Consider the following 17,989-nt stretch of genomic DNA (forward strand, 5'->3'; position numbering starts at 1 on the left):
TGGCTCCATGTCTTCATTCGTTCTAGAGTTATTTCTTCACTTTTCTCCAGTAGCATATTGGGCACCTACTGACCTGGGGAGTTCATCTTGCAGTTTCATATCTTTTTGGCTTTTCATACTGTTCATGGGTTTCTCAAGGCAGGAATACTGAAGTGGTTTGCCATTCTTATTGACTACAATGGGAAAACTCATGATGAATACACTTAAGATTCTTTTTATGTGAAATTATAACGTTTTTGGATTAAAGTCAAATAGCCACAAGCTGGGTGTCTTATTCATAAAATGAAACTAGCTTTTGAAGCTTCATGGGCTACTTATCTTTATTCTGTTCTCTCTTTCTTTGCTTCTTAACTACACACATATATGTGTGCGCGTGCACACACACACACACTTTATTTTATAAGCAATATAACTATATTATGAAAATGTTAATGAAAGAAAAGTATTCTTCATAATTTCATTACCATGATAAGGACACACTTTTTTTTTTTTTTTTGTGGTCGGGGGGGGGGGGGGTTATTCCTATTAGATTTTTTTCTGAACTAGTTACTTCATTTAAAAAATTGTATATAAACAAATTTATGTTATTTTTCTCATATTATACTATTATAAGCATTTTTTGCATGTTGTAGGATAAAGTTCACAACCAATACTTTAAACAATTATCCATTCTATTTAGTGATTGTAGATGTATACAGTTTCCTTAAACATGCCTTAGTTTTCTAATTTTTCATGATCCTAAGTGGTGTTATGGTTGCCTTTGTGAGTAAAATATCTCCTCCATCCCCAAATTTTTAGCAACATTTCTCCAGAATGGACTCATAAGATGTGACTGTTTTAATTCACAAAACACTGCAATGCAGAGCTATTGGAGCTCCAGTAGGCTACATGGAGTCGCTAATAAATAACCCATGTTGGTCTCCCATTTTGTGATTTGTATTGGTTTATTTGCCCTTAGAGCTTTGATTTATGGTTCTAAGGAGCAGTTTTGGAAAATCATTTACCCATCAGCTGAGACAATCTGACTATTGCACATATAAAGTCAAAGGGGGCAGACCTGAGTCAGAGGGATCTCAGACACCCAAGCCCCAGATAGCCCAACTGATGCTGCTCTTCCCAGGAGGATAACCCAGATTCTGGGCACAGTGACTGCAGGAAGGAACATGGAGAAGTTGTCACCATGTTTTCTGGTCATCATTATCCTCTTTAGTGGTTTTTCTCAGGTAGGTAGGTGCTGCTTCAGGTGGTAGCTGGGCTCTTGTATCAGGGCTGTCTGTGCAAAGCCACGTTAGGGAAAATAGCCAGCACTGGGGAGGGATTGTGATGTGGCAAAGAAGGCAGGCTGCAGTTTTTAAGTACAATCTCCTGTACATAGTAAAAGAATGCATCTTTGTGGCCTAACAAAGATAGAAAAGAGACAACAGGCCCAAGATGGAGTCAGTTGTGTTAACCCCCAAGTCAGCAAACCAAGACCTAATACCTAACTTAACTGCAGCTTCAGCCTCTCCCCAAAATGTGACCTTTCACCAGTCAATCTGAAATTACATGATCAGGATTAATAAGGTAATCTACCCAATAAAACCCTTTCCTTCCCCCATAGAAAGGTGACCTTGCCTGAAATAATCCACCCTTTGCTAGAAACTTCTGCTTCTTACGGCTTTCTGCCTATAAAAGGCTTTTATTTGGATAAGCTCTTTGAAATTCCTTTCTGTTAGATGGGAGGTTGCCTGCTTCATGAATCATTGAATTAAAGCCAATTAGATCTTTCCATTTACTCAGTTTAGCAGATTTGGAGGCAGTGACAAGACTTCAAAGATTTCTTTCAAGAGTTTTTGAAACAAGAGACATGGGTGTGGTCTGGAGTTTTTTTGGTTTGGTCATCTTCAGTGGGGCCCTGGGCTAGTTGCTCTATGTTCTGAGCTCTGCTCTCCTTTGTATCAAGCTCCTGGTCTAATTGGCTTGCTAGTCAGTTCCCTATTTGATTTGAAATCTCAGCCCTTGTTTCTGTCCTCAGATTCCATTTGGGAATGATTGATGGCTCAGTATGAAGTTCTCCATTGTGTGGAACCTCAGTCTGCAATTCATAGTTGGGGACCTGCTGGTTCAGTTCTTTATCCACCCCACAAATTCCACATCAGGTGAACAGCTGGAGCAGGACTAGGTCCCACTGAAAAACTAGACTGGGTTTCAGATTGTACTGAGTTTGACTTAAGGTGTACGGGGTCTAGTAAGTAAAGGCTATTGCTAATGAGAATCATAAAAGCAAAAAAGAAAAAACCCCATATAATTGGTCAACATGGCTCAGGCAGTTGAAAGCTGTGCTCAGGCAGTTAAAAGCTGTCAGAGTGCCTCTGCCCTCCCAATACAGGTGGCCCAGGTTTAATCGCTGGCCGGGGAACTAGATCCCACAGCCACAGTGAAGATTGAAGGTCTGAATACTACAACTAAGCCCTGGTGCAGCCAAATAAATAAGCAAATAAGTCTTAAGAAAAATAAAAATAAATAAAGAAGAAAGTTGTATAAGGTTTGTGGAAAAGGAATCTGGTAAGGGTTTTTATGCATGGTTGAGACTGGCTAAGGTGGAAATGAATTCTAGTGAATAAATTTTAATATAAAAAGGAAGCAGTTATAAAGTTAGAATGTGCTTTCCCCCTCTGTGAAAACAATAAGGTTTTATTGAACTGTTGTTCCGCTCTTGATAAGAGATTGTAAAAGTTTTCTTTTCTGACCTTTTAAGTAATTTGCCTAGAAAAGAAAGATTTTGTGTCTTATCAGAATAATTTCCTGTGCTATCTTTATCGGGTCTTTTGATTAGTTAAGAAAGCTGAGTCTTCTTTAGTAAAAGAGCTACATTTTTCTTTAGCATTACTTAACTTCCTGCATTTGCCTTTGAAGTCTTTAACTGCTATTATTGTTAAATGGATAACAGTATTTTTTCACAGTGATCTATGATCCTGCTTGACCAAGGACTTTAAAATCTTTTGATTTCTTTGACAAACTTTCCCCAGGTCAAATTCTAAATGAAGTCATTTTGACCTCAAACTAACTTTGGGATATTACAGGTTCCCTGCAAAATTTTAAAACACTTGTTCTCTCTTTGTATAAAAGGAAATGTTAAACAATTTGGTTTATTTGATGTATTAAATCATATTGGAAGCATTGTCAAATAAGAAGTAGTACTAAGCCTTCTTTATGTTGTATTTGTATAAGTTATAAATTTTGTAAAATTGTGATAAATTCCTAGAAATCAGACATATCCTGGTATGATTATCAGTCATAATGCCAGTTATCTTAAAACATTTTATATCACAGAAATATGCAAATTTCCTTGTCAATGCCATTAAAATGAGCTTTCAACAGATTTTTAATGATGGGCATTTTAAAGTTTTTTGTCACTTACAGACAGTTATTGTTTTACTCAGATGCTTTTGTAAAAGTATTTCTTCAAATGTGCTTCATCTTCAAGAAGATTAGTGGAAAGGACTTTGACAAGTACAGGTTTCTGTTAGCTTTAAGATCATAAAACTGAATTGAGTAAAAATTTATAGAACTAATGGAAAAGCTGGATTTGAGCAAACAAATATTAATTACATAGGACTGAATGGATTAAGGAGGAAGATTATAATTTTTTTGTTTGAAATATTGCTGATTCTTTAATATTTTTGTCTCCAAATTTCAGAAAATCTTTTTTCTTAAGCTGTCTATGACTTAAAGCAATTTGGCAAAGTATACCTTTGTAAACAAAGATGAAACATTTACTTTTTCTCTCTACCCGATCCCTCTCCAAAACTCTTGAATATTCTTTTCATGGCATTAGGGTTAGTCATTTACATAAATTTAGTAAGAATCTGTTCTCCTTGTAACAGATTTGTAACACAACTACAAATACAGGTTATATTACCAAGGTATTAGCTGAAATGTCATATTTGAGGGAGATGTGTATAGACTCAGATATGACTGTTTCTTTTAAATTTTTATTTTTAATTAGCAGATAATTAATTCACAATGATGCAATAGTTTCTGCCATACATCAACATGAATCAGTTGTAACTACACATACGTCCCCTGCTTCTTAAACCTCCCTCCCAACTCCCTCCCCATTCCACTCCTCTAGGTTGTCACAAAGCACCAGCTTTGGGTTCCCTGCGTCATATAGCAAATTCCCACTGGATATCTATTTTACATATAGTAATGTATATGTTTCAATGCTACTCTCTCAAATCACCCCACCCTCTGCTTCCCCACTGTGTCCAAAATTCTGTTCTTTATGTCTTTGTTTTCCTTTGCTGCCCTGCAAGTAGGATCATCAGTATTATCTTTCTAGAGTCCATATACATGTGTTAATATATTTGTCTTTCTCTTTCTGACTTACTTCACTCTGTATAATAGGCTCTAGACTCATCTCCCTCATTAGAACTGACTCAAATGCATCCTTTTTATAGCTGAGTAATAATCCATTATTACTCGAAGAAGCACAAGCTGGAATCAAGATTGCCAGGAGAAATATCAATCACCTCAGATATGCAGATGACACCACCCTCATGGCAGAAAGTGAAGAGGAACTAAAAAGCCTCTTGATGAAAGTGAAAGAGGAGAGTGAAACAGTTGGCTTAAAGCTCAACATTCAGAAAACAAAGATCATGGCATCTGGTCCCATCACTTCATGGCAAATAGATGGGGAAACAGTGGAAACAGTGTCAGACTTTATTTTTGGGGGTTCCAAAATCACTGCACATGGTGATTGCAGCCATGAAATTAAAAGACGCTTACTTCTTGGAAGGAAAGTTATGACCAATCTAGATAGCATATTCAAAAGCAGAGGCATTACTTTACCAACAAAGTCTGTCTAGTCAAGGCTATGGTTTTTCCAGTAGTCATGTATGGATGTGAGAGTTGGACTGTGAAGAAAGCTGAGTGCCAAAGAATTGATGCTTTTGAATTGTGGTGTTGGAGAAGACTCTTGAGAGTCCCATAGACTGCAAGGAGATCCAACCAGTCCATTCTAAAGGAGATCGGTCCTGGGTGTTCTTTGGAAGGAATGATGCTAAAGCTGAAACTCCAGTACTTTGGCCACCTTATGCAAAGAGTTGACTCACTGGAAAAGAGTCTGATGCTGGGAGGGATTGGGGGCAGGAGGAAAAGGGGACGACAGAGGATAAGATGGCTGGATGGCATCACCGACCTGATGGATGTGTGTTGGGTGAACTCCAGGAGTTGGTGATGGACAGGGAGGCCTGGCGTGCTGCAATTCATGGGGTCGCAAAGAGTCAGACACGACTGAGCGACTGAACTGAACTGAACTGAATAATCCATTGTGTAAATGCACTGTAACTTCTTTATCCATTCATCTGTTGATGGACATATAGGTTGCTTCCATGTCTTAGCTATTGTAAACAGTATTGCAATGAACATTGGGGTACATGTGTCTTTTTCAACTGTGGTGTCTGCAGGCTATCTCCCAGTAGTGGGAGTTTGGGGTCATATAGTAGTTTTATTCCTAGTTTTTAAAGGAATCTCCATAGTGTTCTGTATAGTGGCTGTATCAATTTACATTCCCACTAATGGAACAACAGGGTTCCTTTTACTCCACATCCTCTCCAGCGTTTATTGTTTGTAGACTTTTTGATGATGGACATTCTGACCAGTGTGAGATGATACCTCATTGTAGTTTTGATTTGCATATCACTAATAATGAGTGATGTTGAATATCTTTTCATGTGTATCCTAGCCATTTGTATGTCTTCTTTGGTAAAATGTCTGTTTAGGTCATCTTCCCACTTTTTGACAGGGTTGTTTGTTTTTCTGGTATTAAGCTCCATGAGCTGCTAGTATATTTTGAAGGTTAATGCTTTGTCAGTTGTTTCCTTTGCTATTATTTTTTCCCACTCTAAAAATTGTCTTTTCACTTTTCTTATAGTTTCCTTCATCGTGCAAGTTTTGGGGTTAAGTTAGGTCCCATTTGTTTATTTTTGTTTTTATTTCCATTACTCTGCTGCTACTGCTGCTAAGTCACTTCAGTTATGTCCAACTCTGTGCGACCCCATAGACGGCAGCCCACCAGGCTCCCCTGTCCCATTACTCTAGGAGGTGGGTAATAGAAGATCTTGCTGTGATTTATGTCAAAGAGTGTTCTGTCTGTTTTCCTCTAATAGTTTTATAGTTTCTGGCATTACATTTAAGTCTTTAATCCATTTTGAGATTATTTTTTATGTATAGAGGTAGGTAGTGTTCTAATTTCATTATTTTATACATAGCTGACCATTTTTCCCAGCACCACTTATTGAAGAGACTGTCTTTTCTCCATTGTATATTTTTGCCTCCTTTGTCAAAGATAGGGTGCCCATAGGGGCATGAATTTATCTCTGGACTTTCTATCTTGTTCCATTGATCTATACTTCTATTTTTGTGCCACTACCATGCTGTCTTGATGGCTGTAGCTTTGTAGTATAGTCTGAAGGCTGGAAGGTTGATTCCTCCAGCTCTATTGTTCTTTCTCAAGATTGCTTTTGCTATTCAGATGACCATGAGTTTTAAGGAATTAAGGTTTACTCTCTGGAGTCAATAAAGTCCCTTGGGAAAATGGCCTGGTATTTTACTTACAAGGTTTCAACAGAGCAGTCTTCAAAAGAGCTTGCATGGTCAATCACTATCCTTGCTGCCTGTATGTAAATAATCAGGAAAGACTGAGGACAGGAGGAGAATCAGGGGAGAGAGGATGTGATGGTTAGATGGCATCACTGACTCAGTGGACATGTGTTTGAGCAAACTCCAGGAGACAGTGATGGATAGGGAAGCCTGGTGTGCTGCAATCCATGGGGTCTCAGAAAGTTGGACATGACTTAGTGACTGAACAACAACAACAACAACAAAGGCCAAATTTAGTGCAAATAAATTAGTTGTACTGTGGTTATCTTTGATTTTTAAAAATGGGGGTGATTATAAAATGATTATAAAATAAAAATGGGAACGATTATAGAGAAAAAAGTTATGTGTGCACATTTGTAGATATTAAGTTCTAATCCTGTTGATTATCTTTGAGATTTTGTTATATATCTACAAGTTGGACTGGGTCCTGAATTCTTCTATTTTCCTAATGAATTTGGCTATAAATCTCCAAAGACATGTTTCCATTTTCTCGCATTCTGATTTGGAATCACTGAGAAAAAAGATTGCCCTTGAATCTCTTTGGAAGGGACTCATGATCCTTCTCCCTACCCAAATGGCAGGTAAAATCCAGGGGCTTGAACCTTAGGTACACATCTTGTAGTCACAGAAGGCTCCGTTTGACTTCTGGTCCTGCATACCAGCTGGAGACATCTCAGGCTGATCAAAAGGGAGGAACTGTTAAAAAAAAAAAAAAAAAAAAAAGAGAGAGAGAGAGGCAACTGTTTGAAAATGGAGTCACTTGTGTTAAGCCCCATGTTAGCAAGTCAAAATGCAATAACTATTCTAATTGTAATTTCACCCTCTCCCAGGAATGTGACATTTACCTTGTCAGTCTGGAATTACCTGGCCTCTCTAATAAGGTAATCTACCCAATAAGACACCATTTTTCCCCCATAAGAAGTTGACCTTGTCATAGGTCTTTGCTAAATAGCCCACTGAAATAACCCACTCTTTGCTAAAAAGTTCTCTTCCTATTCTTTTCTGTCTATAACAGTTTTTGATTTTTTACAGCTCTTTGAAATTCCTTTCTATCAGCTAGATGGGATGTTGCCCAGTTCATGAATCACTGAATAATGACAATTATATCTTTAGATTTACTCAGTTGAATTTTGATTTTTAACAAAGCTCCACTGTTGACGTTTCCCTTCTCGTTTTTTCACCCTACAGATATGCACACAAAGGACTTTGTGTTCCCCAAAGAGTCGGATAATTCCTATGTGACACTGATGGCACACTTAACTAAACCACTCCAGGCCGTCACGTGTGCCTGCACATCTTTACTGACCTGACCTTCAACTATAGCCTCTTCTCTTACACCACAAGGAAACAGCATAATGAGATTCTCCTCTGCAACATAATGAGGGACTGGCAGGTACAGTGTATTATGGGTGGAGCTGACATCTTTTTCAAGTCTCCTGAGGGTTCTCCTGCACCAAAGCACTTCTGTATGATCTGGGAGTTTGCCTCTGAGATCACAAGGCTCCGGGTGAATGGGAAGCCCATGGTGAGGAGGAGTCTGGAAGAGGGAACCTCTCTGGGGGCAAAGGCCAGCATCATCCTGGGAAAGGAGCAGTCTGTGTTCACTGGGGGCTTTGATAAAAACCAGTGTTTGGTGGGAGACATTGGAGGTATGAACATGTAAGACTTTGTGCTGTTGCCAGAAGAGATTAGCAGTGTCTGTGCTGGTGGGACCTTCAGTCCTAACATCCTTAACTGGCAGGTGCTCAAGTGAAAAAAAAAACAAACAAAAAAACCCCAAAAAACATGGTGACAAATGCCACCTATGGCCAAATGCCACCTATGGCCCTGAGGCCCTTTCGCTAATCCTGAAGATGCCTTCTGGGGATTACACCTTACATTTCCCGTGTTTCTGGCTCTGATGTTTCACTGACCCCTTGTGCCCCGGGGGAGTGTATTTCCTTCTCCTTTCACCACTCTTTTTCTATCAGTACATGGGATAGTGCTGAGAAGAGGGTCTTAAACATGGTTCCACATTAGGATTACCAAGCCATACCCTAAGCTAATTAAACCTGAATTGGGAGGCGGGTGTGGGACCCAAACATCAGTGTTTATTAAAGCTCTTCAAGTAATTCCAGCTTTCAGGGGAGGTAGAGAGCCACTGAATTTTAATCATAGTTTAAGAGCAAGTGGGCTGACTTTTCTCCTAAAAGACTGAGTGTGTTTAACTGTAGTCCTGCCAATATTTTCATTTCCTTTTCACAGGTACACCAACCCCATCTATTGTGTTTTATTAAATTATCTAAAGAATACAGGAATAGAATTTTTCCAGCATTCTGCTTCCACCAGCAGGATGTGGTCATTAAATATTAGATTTATCTTTAATTCTTTAATCCTTTCAATTTGAATATTCAAAAACTGAAAAAGGCGTTTTTGTTGTTGTTTCTGTTTAATTTGTTCTATTTTTTCTTCAGGATCACCGGTTTTTATTATGTGAAATTTCCATTATTTTTTCTTCTTGTTTATTATTACCCAGATTACTTTTATGTGTGTCCCTCATCCTTACATTTTGAGCTTTTATTTCTTCAAACCTATCCTTCATATTTGTGTTAAGGAGGAAGAATTTTTCCTCCATGCCTCTAGGCTGTTTTGTTGGCCTAAGAATTAAATTGACATTAGACAAATTAACAGGAGAAAATAAAACAAAAATTTAATTTATACTTAGGAAAAACCTGAAAAATTTAGTAACTTGCCAAAATGGCCAAAATCATCATCTTAGATTGGGACTTGAACCCATGGTCTTTTCATTAGAGTCACTCACCTGGTGTCTGGACTTACTGAGGCTCAGGTTCTTTTGTGCCTCAGAACAGAAAGAATTCAGTGAGAAACAAAGTGATAGGTAAGAAATGGATTTATTTAGAGAGAAACAAACTCCACAGAGTGTGGGCCATCTCAGAAGGCAAAAGGGCCTGAAATATGGTGTGATTAGTTTTCATGGGCTTGGTTATCTCATAGGCTTATGAGTGAGAGGATTATGTCAACTATTTCAGGTAAGGGGCAGAGGTTTCTAGGAATTGAGCCCCTGCCTACTTTTTGATCTTTGATGGTGATGCTGGTGTGTCCCTTAGCTTGTTGACATGTTACAAGTAGTGTATGCTGAGGCTCAAGTCTACTGGAAGTTGACTCATCCACTATCTTGGACCTATTTGGTTCTAATTAGTTTATGTCACGTCCTCAAGTTATGTTATTCTTTTAATTGTGTGCTGCCCGCTTCCCTTCTGTTTCAGTAGGGGGAACTTGGCAGGGCTTGGAGACCAAACCCCTCATTGTGTCCCACTGTCTCTGTATGGCATAGGAAACATTTGTTTTTCTATCTCTATGTGAAATATCTTTTTCCCCTTTGAAGGCTCAAATTCCTACCCCATTCTCCTTCTTTCAGTGGCTTATAAGCCACAATTCCCTAACTAATCCTTGTGCCTCATTTTTCTTATGGGACCTTTATTCATACACAATTAAATTTGGTTTTCTCCTGTTAATTTGTCTCATGCCAATTTAATTTTTAGACCAGCCGGAAGAACTTAAAAGGGTCGAGGGAACTGTTTCCCTTCCCTAACACCAGCCACAGGGCTGATGTTGTGATCCCTCCTGAGTCCTATGTTTATTGCTCAATTCCTTTAGAGCACACAGGGAAAGAGATGAGATTGTTCTTTCAGAGCTCTAACAGGAGCATGGAGACAGACAGAAGCTTCTCTTTTGATAGCTCTATATTTTGTGGTTCCACACCTATAATCAGATCTATAGGAGATCAAACCAGTCAGTCCTAAAGGAAATCAACCCTGAATATTCATTGGAAGGACTGATGCTGAAGCTGAAGCTCCAGTACTTTGGCCACCTGATGCAAAGAGCCAACTCATTGGAAAAGACCCTGAAAAAGGAAAGATTGAGGGCAGGGGGAGAAGGGGGTTACAGAGAATGAGGTGGCTGGATGGTATCACTGACTCAATGGCATGAGTTTGAGCAAACTCAGGAAGATAGTGAAGGACAGGGAAACCTGGAGTGCTGCAATCCACGGGGTCTCAGAGAGTCGGACCTGACAGTGAATGAACAATATACAAACAGTAGGAAGTGGGGCTGAGCAGACTTCAGGCTTGAGCAGAATAATGGACAACCTCTTACAAGACAGCAGAGAGGGTCTGCGAACTGTCGAATCTGGCCTCTGTAGTCCAATGCTGAATTAACTCTCAGAGTTAATTAACACCCAGAGTTTTGGGTGAAGTAGAAAAGAATAGCTTTATTGCTTTTCCAGGCAAAGAGGGACATGGTGGGCTTGTGCTCCTTAAAACTGTGTGTCCTAACTCATGCAGACTTGGTGAGGAGTTTTATAGCAATAGTTCAAGTGCAGAGTTGCTGATAAGGATTAGGGTATATAGGACTTGCACTTTTAAAATCTGGCTTCAGGTGGTCTCAGGATGAACTTCTCGAAGTTAGCAAACTCTGACGTTTTCTAGAATGAATAATGCTAACATATTCCATTTGTTGGTGGTTTTAGTTTTATAGAGAGCTCAAGTGAAGTAAAGTGAAAGTCACTCGGTCGTGTCCGACTTTTTGCGACCCCACGGACTGTACTGTCTATGGAATTCTCCAGGCCAGAATACTAGAGTGGGTAGCCTTTCCCTTCTCCAGAGGATCTTCCCAACCCAGAGATCCAACCCAGGGCTCCTGCATTGCAGGTGGATTCTTTACCAGCTGAGCCACAAGGGAAGCCCAAGAATACTGGAGTGGGTAGCCTATCCCTTCTCCAGCAGATCTTCCTGACCCAGGAATCAAACTGTTAGGGGAAGCACACTGACTGAAACCGCCCACCCTGGCCAGGTACTATAGTAACCATTTGCATGAGTTATTTTATGACAGGGGATCCTGATAAGGAATACGGAACTAATAAGCCACCACCAAGGAAGAGTTTGGCAAAGGTCGAAAGGAGACACCAGTTGTCCGTCCACTTCCCAGAATCCCTCTCGCTAGCATCCATCTTGGCTGAGTGATGTGTGCCCCACCAGGGAAGACTCTGAATTAGAATGATTGGCCAAAGACCACCCGGAAACTAATCCCATGACCATAAAACCGGAGACTGCGAGCCACGTGGCAGAGCAGTTCTCCTGGGTTCCCTTACCCTACTGCCCTCCACCCGGGTGTCCTTTACCAATAAAATCTCTTTGTCAGCACATGTGTCTCCTCAGACAATTCATTTCCGATTGTTAGACAAGAGCCCAGTTTCGGGCCCAGGTAGGGGTCCCCCCTCCTGCAACAAAACTGGAGTCTCCTGCATTGCAGGTGGATTCTTTACCAACTGAGCAATCAGGGAAGCCAACAGAGAGCTCAAAGATACTGTTATATGTATCCTTCAAGGCAGAACTAGGACCCTGACCCAAGACAGCACGACTGTTTCTTGGCTGCTCCTTGCTGTCTCTGCCTTCCCCTTCCCTGATTAGCAACTGTTTTAAAGGCCAGGAGCTTCATAGGGTCCTGCTCAGTTTCTAATTGGATTTCAAAGCCCAGGGTCTGGATTAGAGATCCAGTAGGTTAAAGGGATTCATCATTGAATAAATACAGAAGAAAGAAGACTCTGACTCTGTGAACAGTTTGTCAGCTTGTGGTGAGGGAAAAAAAATGGAAATTATCACAAACGTAAGGAAAAAGGGGAACCTTTGAAAGATCTTTGCTTCAGATGCTTGTGGCTATAGGGAATAGGTTTGCTCTGCAGTGGAATTGTTTGGGAAAACACACTGAAACTGCCCACCCTGGCCGGTCACCATAGTAACCATTTGTGTGAGTTATTTTACCACAGGAGGTCCCAGTAAGGAACACAGAACTAACAAGCCATCACTAACTGGGAGAGTTCAGGAAAGGTCAAAAGGAGACTCCACGTGCCCTTCTGCCTCCCAGCATCCTTCTTGCTGTAATCTGTCCTGGCAGAGTGATGCATGAGCCACCAGGAAGAACCCTGAGTCAGAATGACCGTCCAGAGAAAACCCAGAAACGAATTCCATCACCATAAACCCGAGACTGCGAGCCATGTGGCAGAGTAGTCCTCTTAGGTTCCCTTACCCTCCTGCGCTCTGCCCAGGTGACCCTTCCCAATAAAATCTCTTGCATTGTGAGCATGAGTGTCTTCTTGGACAATTCATTTCTGAGTGTTAGACAAGCACCCACTCTTGGGCCCCGGAAAGAGTCCCCCTTCCTGCAACAGAATGTGGGTGACAGTGAAGGGTGAGGGGGCTTCAGAATTTCACGTGGGGTCAGAAATGTTGGATTTTTTAGATCAGAAACTCAGGGAGAATGAAATCAACTTAAAGGACAGACTTTATTTTATAGTCAAAACAAAAGTAAGTAGGAAAGGAAAGGGAGGTACTGTGATCTGCTGTGTTGGTTCTACAGGGAGTAAAAGAAACAGGGTTAGTGTGAGCAGTTGGCTTCACCTTTCACAGCTCAGCAGTCAGCTTGCTTCAAAAGAACAGAGAGAAAGGAAGTGGGATGTTAGAGGAAGCAGCATCAGATCAAACTTCTGAGGAAAAGAAGGTGGAAAGAAAGGTTTTTGTATCATTGAATAGCCCAAGTCAATTCAGGCCTGGAAACTCTAAATCTTCAGAAGGTGGTGGCTGGGCGGAGCTGGACTGGAGGACAAGGGGGTCACAGCTGACCTCCTGTGAGAGCAAGGCTTTGCAAGCACTAACTACACCTCACAAATTCAGAGTCCTCCGACTTCTTGCTGGGAGGTCAGGCTCAAAGAGGAAGCATTGCCACACAGGCTGGTGTTGAGAGAATGATCTTTTCAAATGTAAATAAGACCAAGTCCTCTCCAGAGGAAAAACCTGCAAAGGCTTCCCATTGCACTTAGAATAATTTACAACCCTTTTCCTGGTGCTCAAAGCTCTGTGATTTCAGACTTCTCTTTCCTTCAGTCGCAGCCTCACACACCTCTTACTTGCTCCAGGTTCCCAGCCCTCCTGCCATGTTCCCTTTCCATTTCTTCCACAAACGTCTTAGAGGAAATCTCTGACGGAAACCATCCACCCTGGTCAGGCACCACAGTAGCCATGTGCATAGTTATTTTACAACAGGAGGTCCTGGTAAGGAACATGGAACTAACAAGCCACCATCAATCAGAAGAATCCGGGAAAGATCAAAAGGAGACAGGAGACCCCCAGTCCATTTGTCCTTTGGATTCCTTCTGGTTGGTTGAGCCATGTGCATACCACCAGGAAGGACCCTGAGTCAGAATGATTGGCCAGAGACAACCTGGAAACTAATCCCGTCACCATAAACCCAGGACTGTGAGCCACATGGCAGAGCAGTCCTCCCGGGCTCCCTTACCCTGCTGCACTCTGCCCAGGTGCTGTTATAGCCAGGCGTTCTGGGAAACAAACTCACTCAGAAGGACAATGCAGATAGTGGAGTGCGGTTTATTACACCGGCGGGCCCAAGGCAGAGTCTCCTCTTAGCCAAGGACCCCGACCAGCATTTGTGAAAATCTTTTATACCCCATGTGTACGTATCCAAACCCACCACCCCAATTTCCTTGAGACTTACGTAAAACAAAGGAAGGGTAAATACAATCACAAATAACCCTATTATTAAAGTGTTATCAAGTGTTAGGTGTTTAAACAGTTAATAATCAATAAGCCTGCGGTTACACTCCGATAGATACAGAAAGAATTTATGACCTGTTCGGAGGCAGGGGTGATTAGAGTATGTTTTCTCTTCAGTTCAGTTCAGTCACTCAGTCGTGTCTGACTCCTTGTGACCCCATGAATCGCAGCATGCCAGGCCTCCCTGTCCATCACCAACTCCTGGAGTTCATTCAGACTCAGGTCCATCGAGTCAGTCATGCCATCCAGCCATCTCATCCTCTGTCGTCCCCTTCTCCTCTTGCCTCCAATCCCTCTCAGCATCAGAGTCTTTTCCAATGAGTCAATCGTTTGCATGAGGTGGCCAAATCACTGGAGATTCAGCTTTAGCATCATTCTTTCCAAAGAAGGAATTCCCAGGTTATAGAATGGTATGGGTCATAGTATTTTCTCAATAAATATTTGATGAATTAACTAACTCTGGAGGAGGCAGCAGCAGTGAAGAAATGATTTGGATGCTTCTGAGAATGAAGAAATACTTACAAGAGTGAGAGATTGTAAAACTGTATTTTTGCTCACAGAATGGTCTGTTATACATGTGTAATAACTTTCTTCTTAGAGAAGGGAGGGAATGGCCATGGAGTCTGCATTTGATTCAGTAGTACACTTCTGAGAATAAAGCAGAAAGAAGATGGAAATTTAAAAATTACTAAGAATGAATAGAATAGAAAGTAGAGTGATCAGATAACTTTAGGAGAAATCTGTCAATTGCAGACCATCTCAAATCTCCAAAAATTTCAACTGACTTAAAAAAAATATACAACGTGAGACTTGCATGTTACATTTTATTTGGGGCAAAATCAGGACTGCAGCCTGAGAGACAGCATCTCAGAAAGCTTTGAGAAACTGCTCCAAAGAGGTGGGAGATTAGGTGGCAATGCTAGTGATGGGGAGTGGCTGTAAATACAAATTTTGATCACTTACCCGCTTCTCAACTCTTGCTGTGTGACCTGGTTGCTAATAGGCCACTGACCTGGTCTGTGGCCTGGGACCTGGGGACACTTTCTTTAGAATGTGAAAGTGAAAAGTGAAAATATTAGTCACTTAGTTGTGTCTGACGCTTTGAGACCCCATGTAGCCAGGCTCCTCTGTCCATGGGATTTTCCAGGCGAGAATACCAGAGGGGTTAGCCATTCCCTTCTCCAAGGGATCTTTCAGACCCAGGGGTTAAATCCAGGTCTCCTGCACTGCAGGAAGATTCTTTATGATCTGAGCTACCAGGGAGCCCTTAAAGTGTAATTCAGGCAAACAAAGACCTCTCGCATAACCACAATACAACCATGAAAATTAGGAAATTCTAATGCGTTACTATTATCTAATTTATAGATCCCATTCAAGTTTCACCAATTCTCCCAGTCATGTCCTGTATAGTTTTTACTGAAGGAAAAACACACAACATAAAAGTTATGAGTTAAGTTTTATTCAGGGGCCTTACTGGGGACTACAGTCTGGGAGACAGCCTCTCAGTAGCTCTGAGAAACTGCACTGAAGAGGTAGAGGAGCCAGCCTATATGCTTTTTTTGTTTTAGCTAGGAAATACAGGTAGTCAAGGATACATCTTAGTAAAAGATTACTGCTAATCACAAAGTATAGATACCTCAAGTTCATATTTTTAGGGCTTTTCTATTTTTGGAAAGAGGCAAGCATCTGTAGTCATTGAAATGTTTTCTGAGATGTTCATCTAAATATATAAGGGCCTGTTTATCCAAAGCACAGAGTTCTTCATCTAGTTTTTTTCCATCATAAATTCCCCTCAGGGTGCACTGTCAGTGGGCATCTGCACTAAGTTGCAACTTAACCTTTTGTATAATTGGATAATGACAGTCTTTTTCTGCTGTTAACAATAGATAGTTGGGTACAATCTAGGAACACTGTTGAATGTTGTTTTGTCTCTTTCAATATTTGGAGCGTTTCCTATTTTTTTCATAATCTTAACACTCAAAGGTTATAGGCCAGAACATTCCTCAGTTTGTATTTACATGATCTTTTCTAATGATTAGATTCAGGTTATAAATTTTTGGCAGAAATATCTCAGAACCGAGGCTGTTATACTTCTCACTGCATTCCAACAAAAGGAACACATTTTTCCTCCAAACTTATTTATAATTGAAGGAAAATTGTTTCACAATGTTGTATTGACCTCTGCTGTACATCAACATGAGTCAGCCATAGGTATACATGTATCCTCTCCCTCTTTAAACTCCCTCCCACCTCCCACCCCTTCTTATCCATCTAGGTTGTTACTGAGCCCCAGTTTGAGTTTCCCGAGTCATACAGCAAATCTCCATTGGTTATCTATTTCACACATTGCAGTGTGTATGCTTCCGTGTTACTTTCTCCATTCATCTCACCCTCTCCTTCTCCCCTCACCCCACTTCCCGTGTCCATAAGTCTGTTCTCCATGTCTGCTTCACTGTTGTTCCCCTGTAAATAGGTTCATCAGTACCATCTTTTTAGATTCCATATACAGGCATTAATATACTATATTTGTCTTTCTCTTTCTGAATTACTTCACTCTATATAATAGGCTCTAGGTTTGTCCACCTCATTAGAACTGACTCAAAAACATTCTTTTTTATGGCTGAGTAATAGTCTATTGTATGTATGTATATATGTCCTTATCCATTCATCTGATGATGGATGTCTAGGTCGCTTCCATGTCCTAGCTACACCTGACCTGACTCTTGAGAAACCTGTATGCAGGTCAGGAGGCAACAGTTAGAACTGGACATGGAACAACAGACTGGTTCCAAATAGGAAAAGGAGTACGTCAAGGCTGTATATTGTCACCCTGCTTATTTAACTTATATGCAGAGTACATCATGAGAAATGCTGGGCTGGAAGAAGCACAAGCTGAAATCAAGATTGCTGGGAGAAATATCAATAACCTCAGATATGCAGATGACACCACCCTTATGGCAGAAAGTGAAGAAGAACTAAAGAGTCTCTTGATGAAAGTGAAAAAGGAGAGTGAAAGAGTTGGCTTAAAGCTCAACATTCAGAAAATGAAGATCATGGCATCTGGTCCCATCACTTCATGGCAAGTAGATGGGGAAACAGTGGAAACAGTGCCTGACTTTATTTTTCTGGGCTCCAAAATCACTGCAGATGGTGAGTGCAGCCATGAAATTAAAAGACGCTTACTCCTTGGAAGGAAAGTTATGACCAACCTAGATAGCATATTCAAAAGCAGAGACATTACTTTGTCCACAAAGGTCCATCTAGTCAAGGCTATGGTTTTTCCGGTAATTGTGTATGGATGTGAGAGCTGGACTATAAAGAAAGCTGAGTGCAGAAGAATTGATGCTTTTGAACTGTGGTGTTGGAGAAGACTCTTGAGAGTCCCTTGGACTGCAAGGAGATCCAACCAGTCCATCCTAAAGGAAATCAGTCCTGGGTGTTCATTGGTAGGACTCATGTTGAAGCTGAAACTCCAATATTTTGGCCACCTGATGCAAAGAGCTGACTCATTTGAAAAGACCCTGATGTTCAATCATATTGAAGGCAGGAGGAGAAGGGGATGACAGAGGATGAGATGGTTGGATGGCACCACCGGCTCAATGGACATGAGTTTGGGTAACCTCTGGGAGTTGGTGATGGACAGGGAGGCCTGGTGTGCTGTGGTTCATGGGGTTGCAAAGAGTTGGACATGACTGAGCAACTGAACTGAACTGAACTGA

At 41.0% G+C, this 17,989-nt stretch overlaps 1 pseudogene; it reads left to right on the forward strand.

Annotated features, from left to right (window-relative positions):
* Nucleotides 1-509: 509 nt before the first annotated feature.
* Nucleotides 510-12,782, forward strand: LOC139181076 (C-reactive protein-like; annotated as a pseudogene).
* Nucleotides 12,783-17,989: the final 5,207 nt, after the last annotated feature.

This window comes from Bos indicus, chromosome 3 (assembly GCF_029378745.1).
Source record: "Bos indicus isolate NIAB-ARS_2022 breed Sahiwal x Tharparkar chromosome 3, NIAB-ARS_B.indTharparkar_mat_pri_1.0, whole genome shotgun sequence".
NCBI classification, from domain to species: domain Eukaryota; kingdom Metazoa; phylum Chordata; class Mammalia; order Artiodactyla; family Bovidae; genus Bos; species Bos indicus.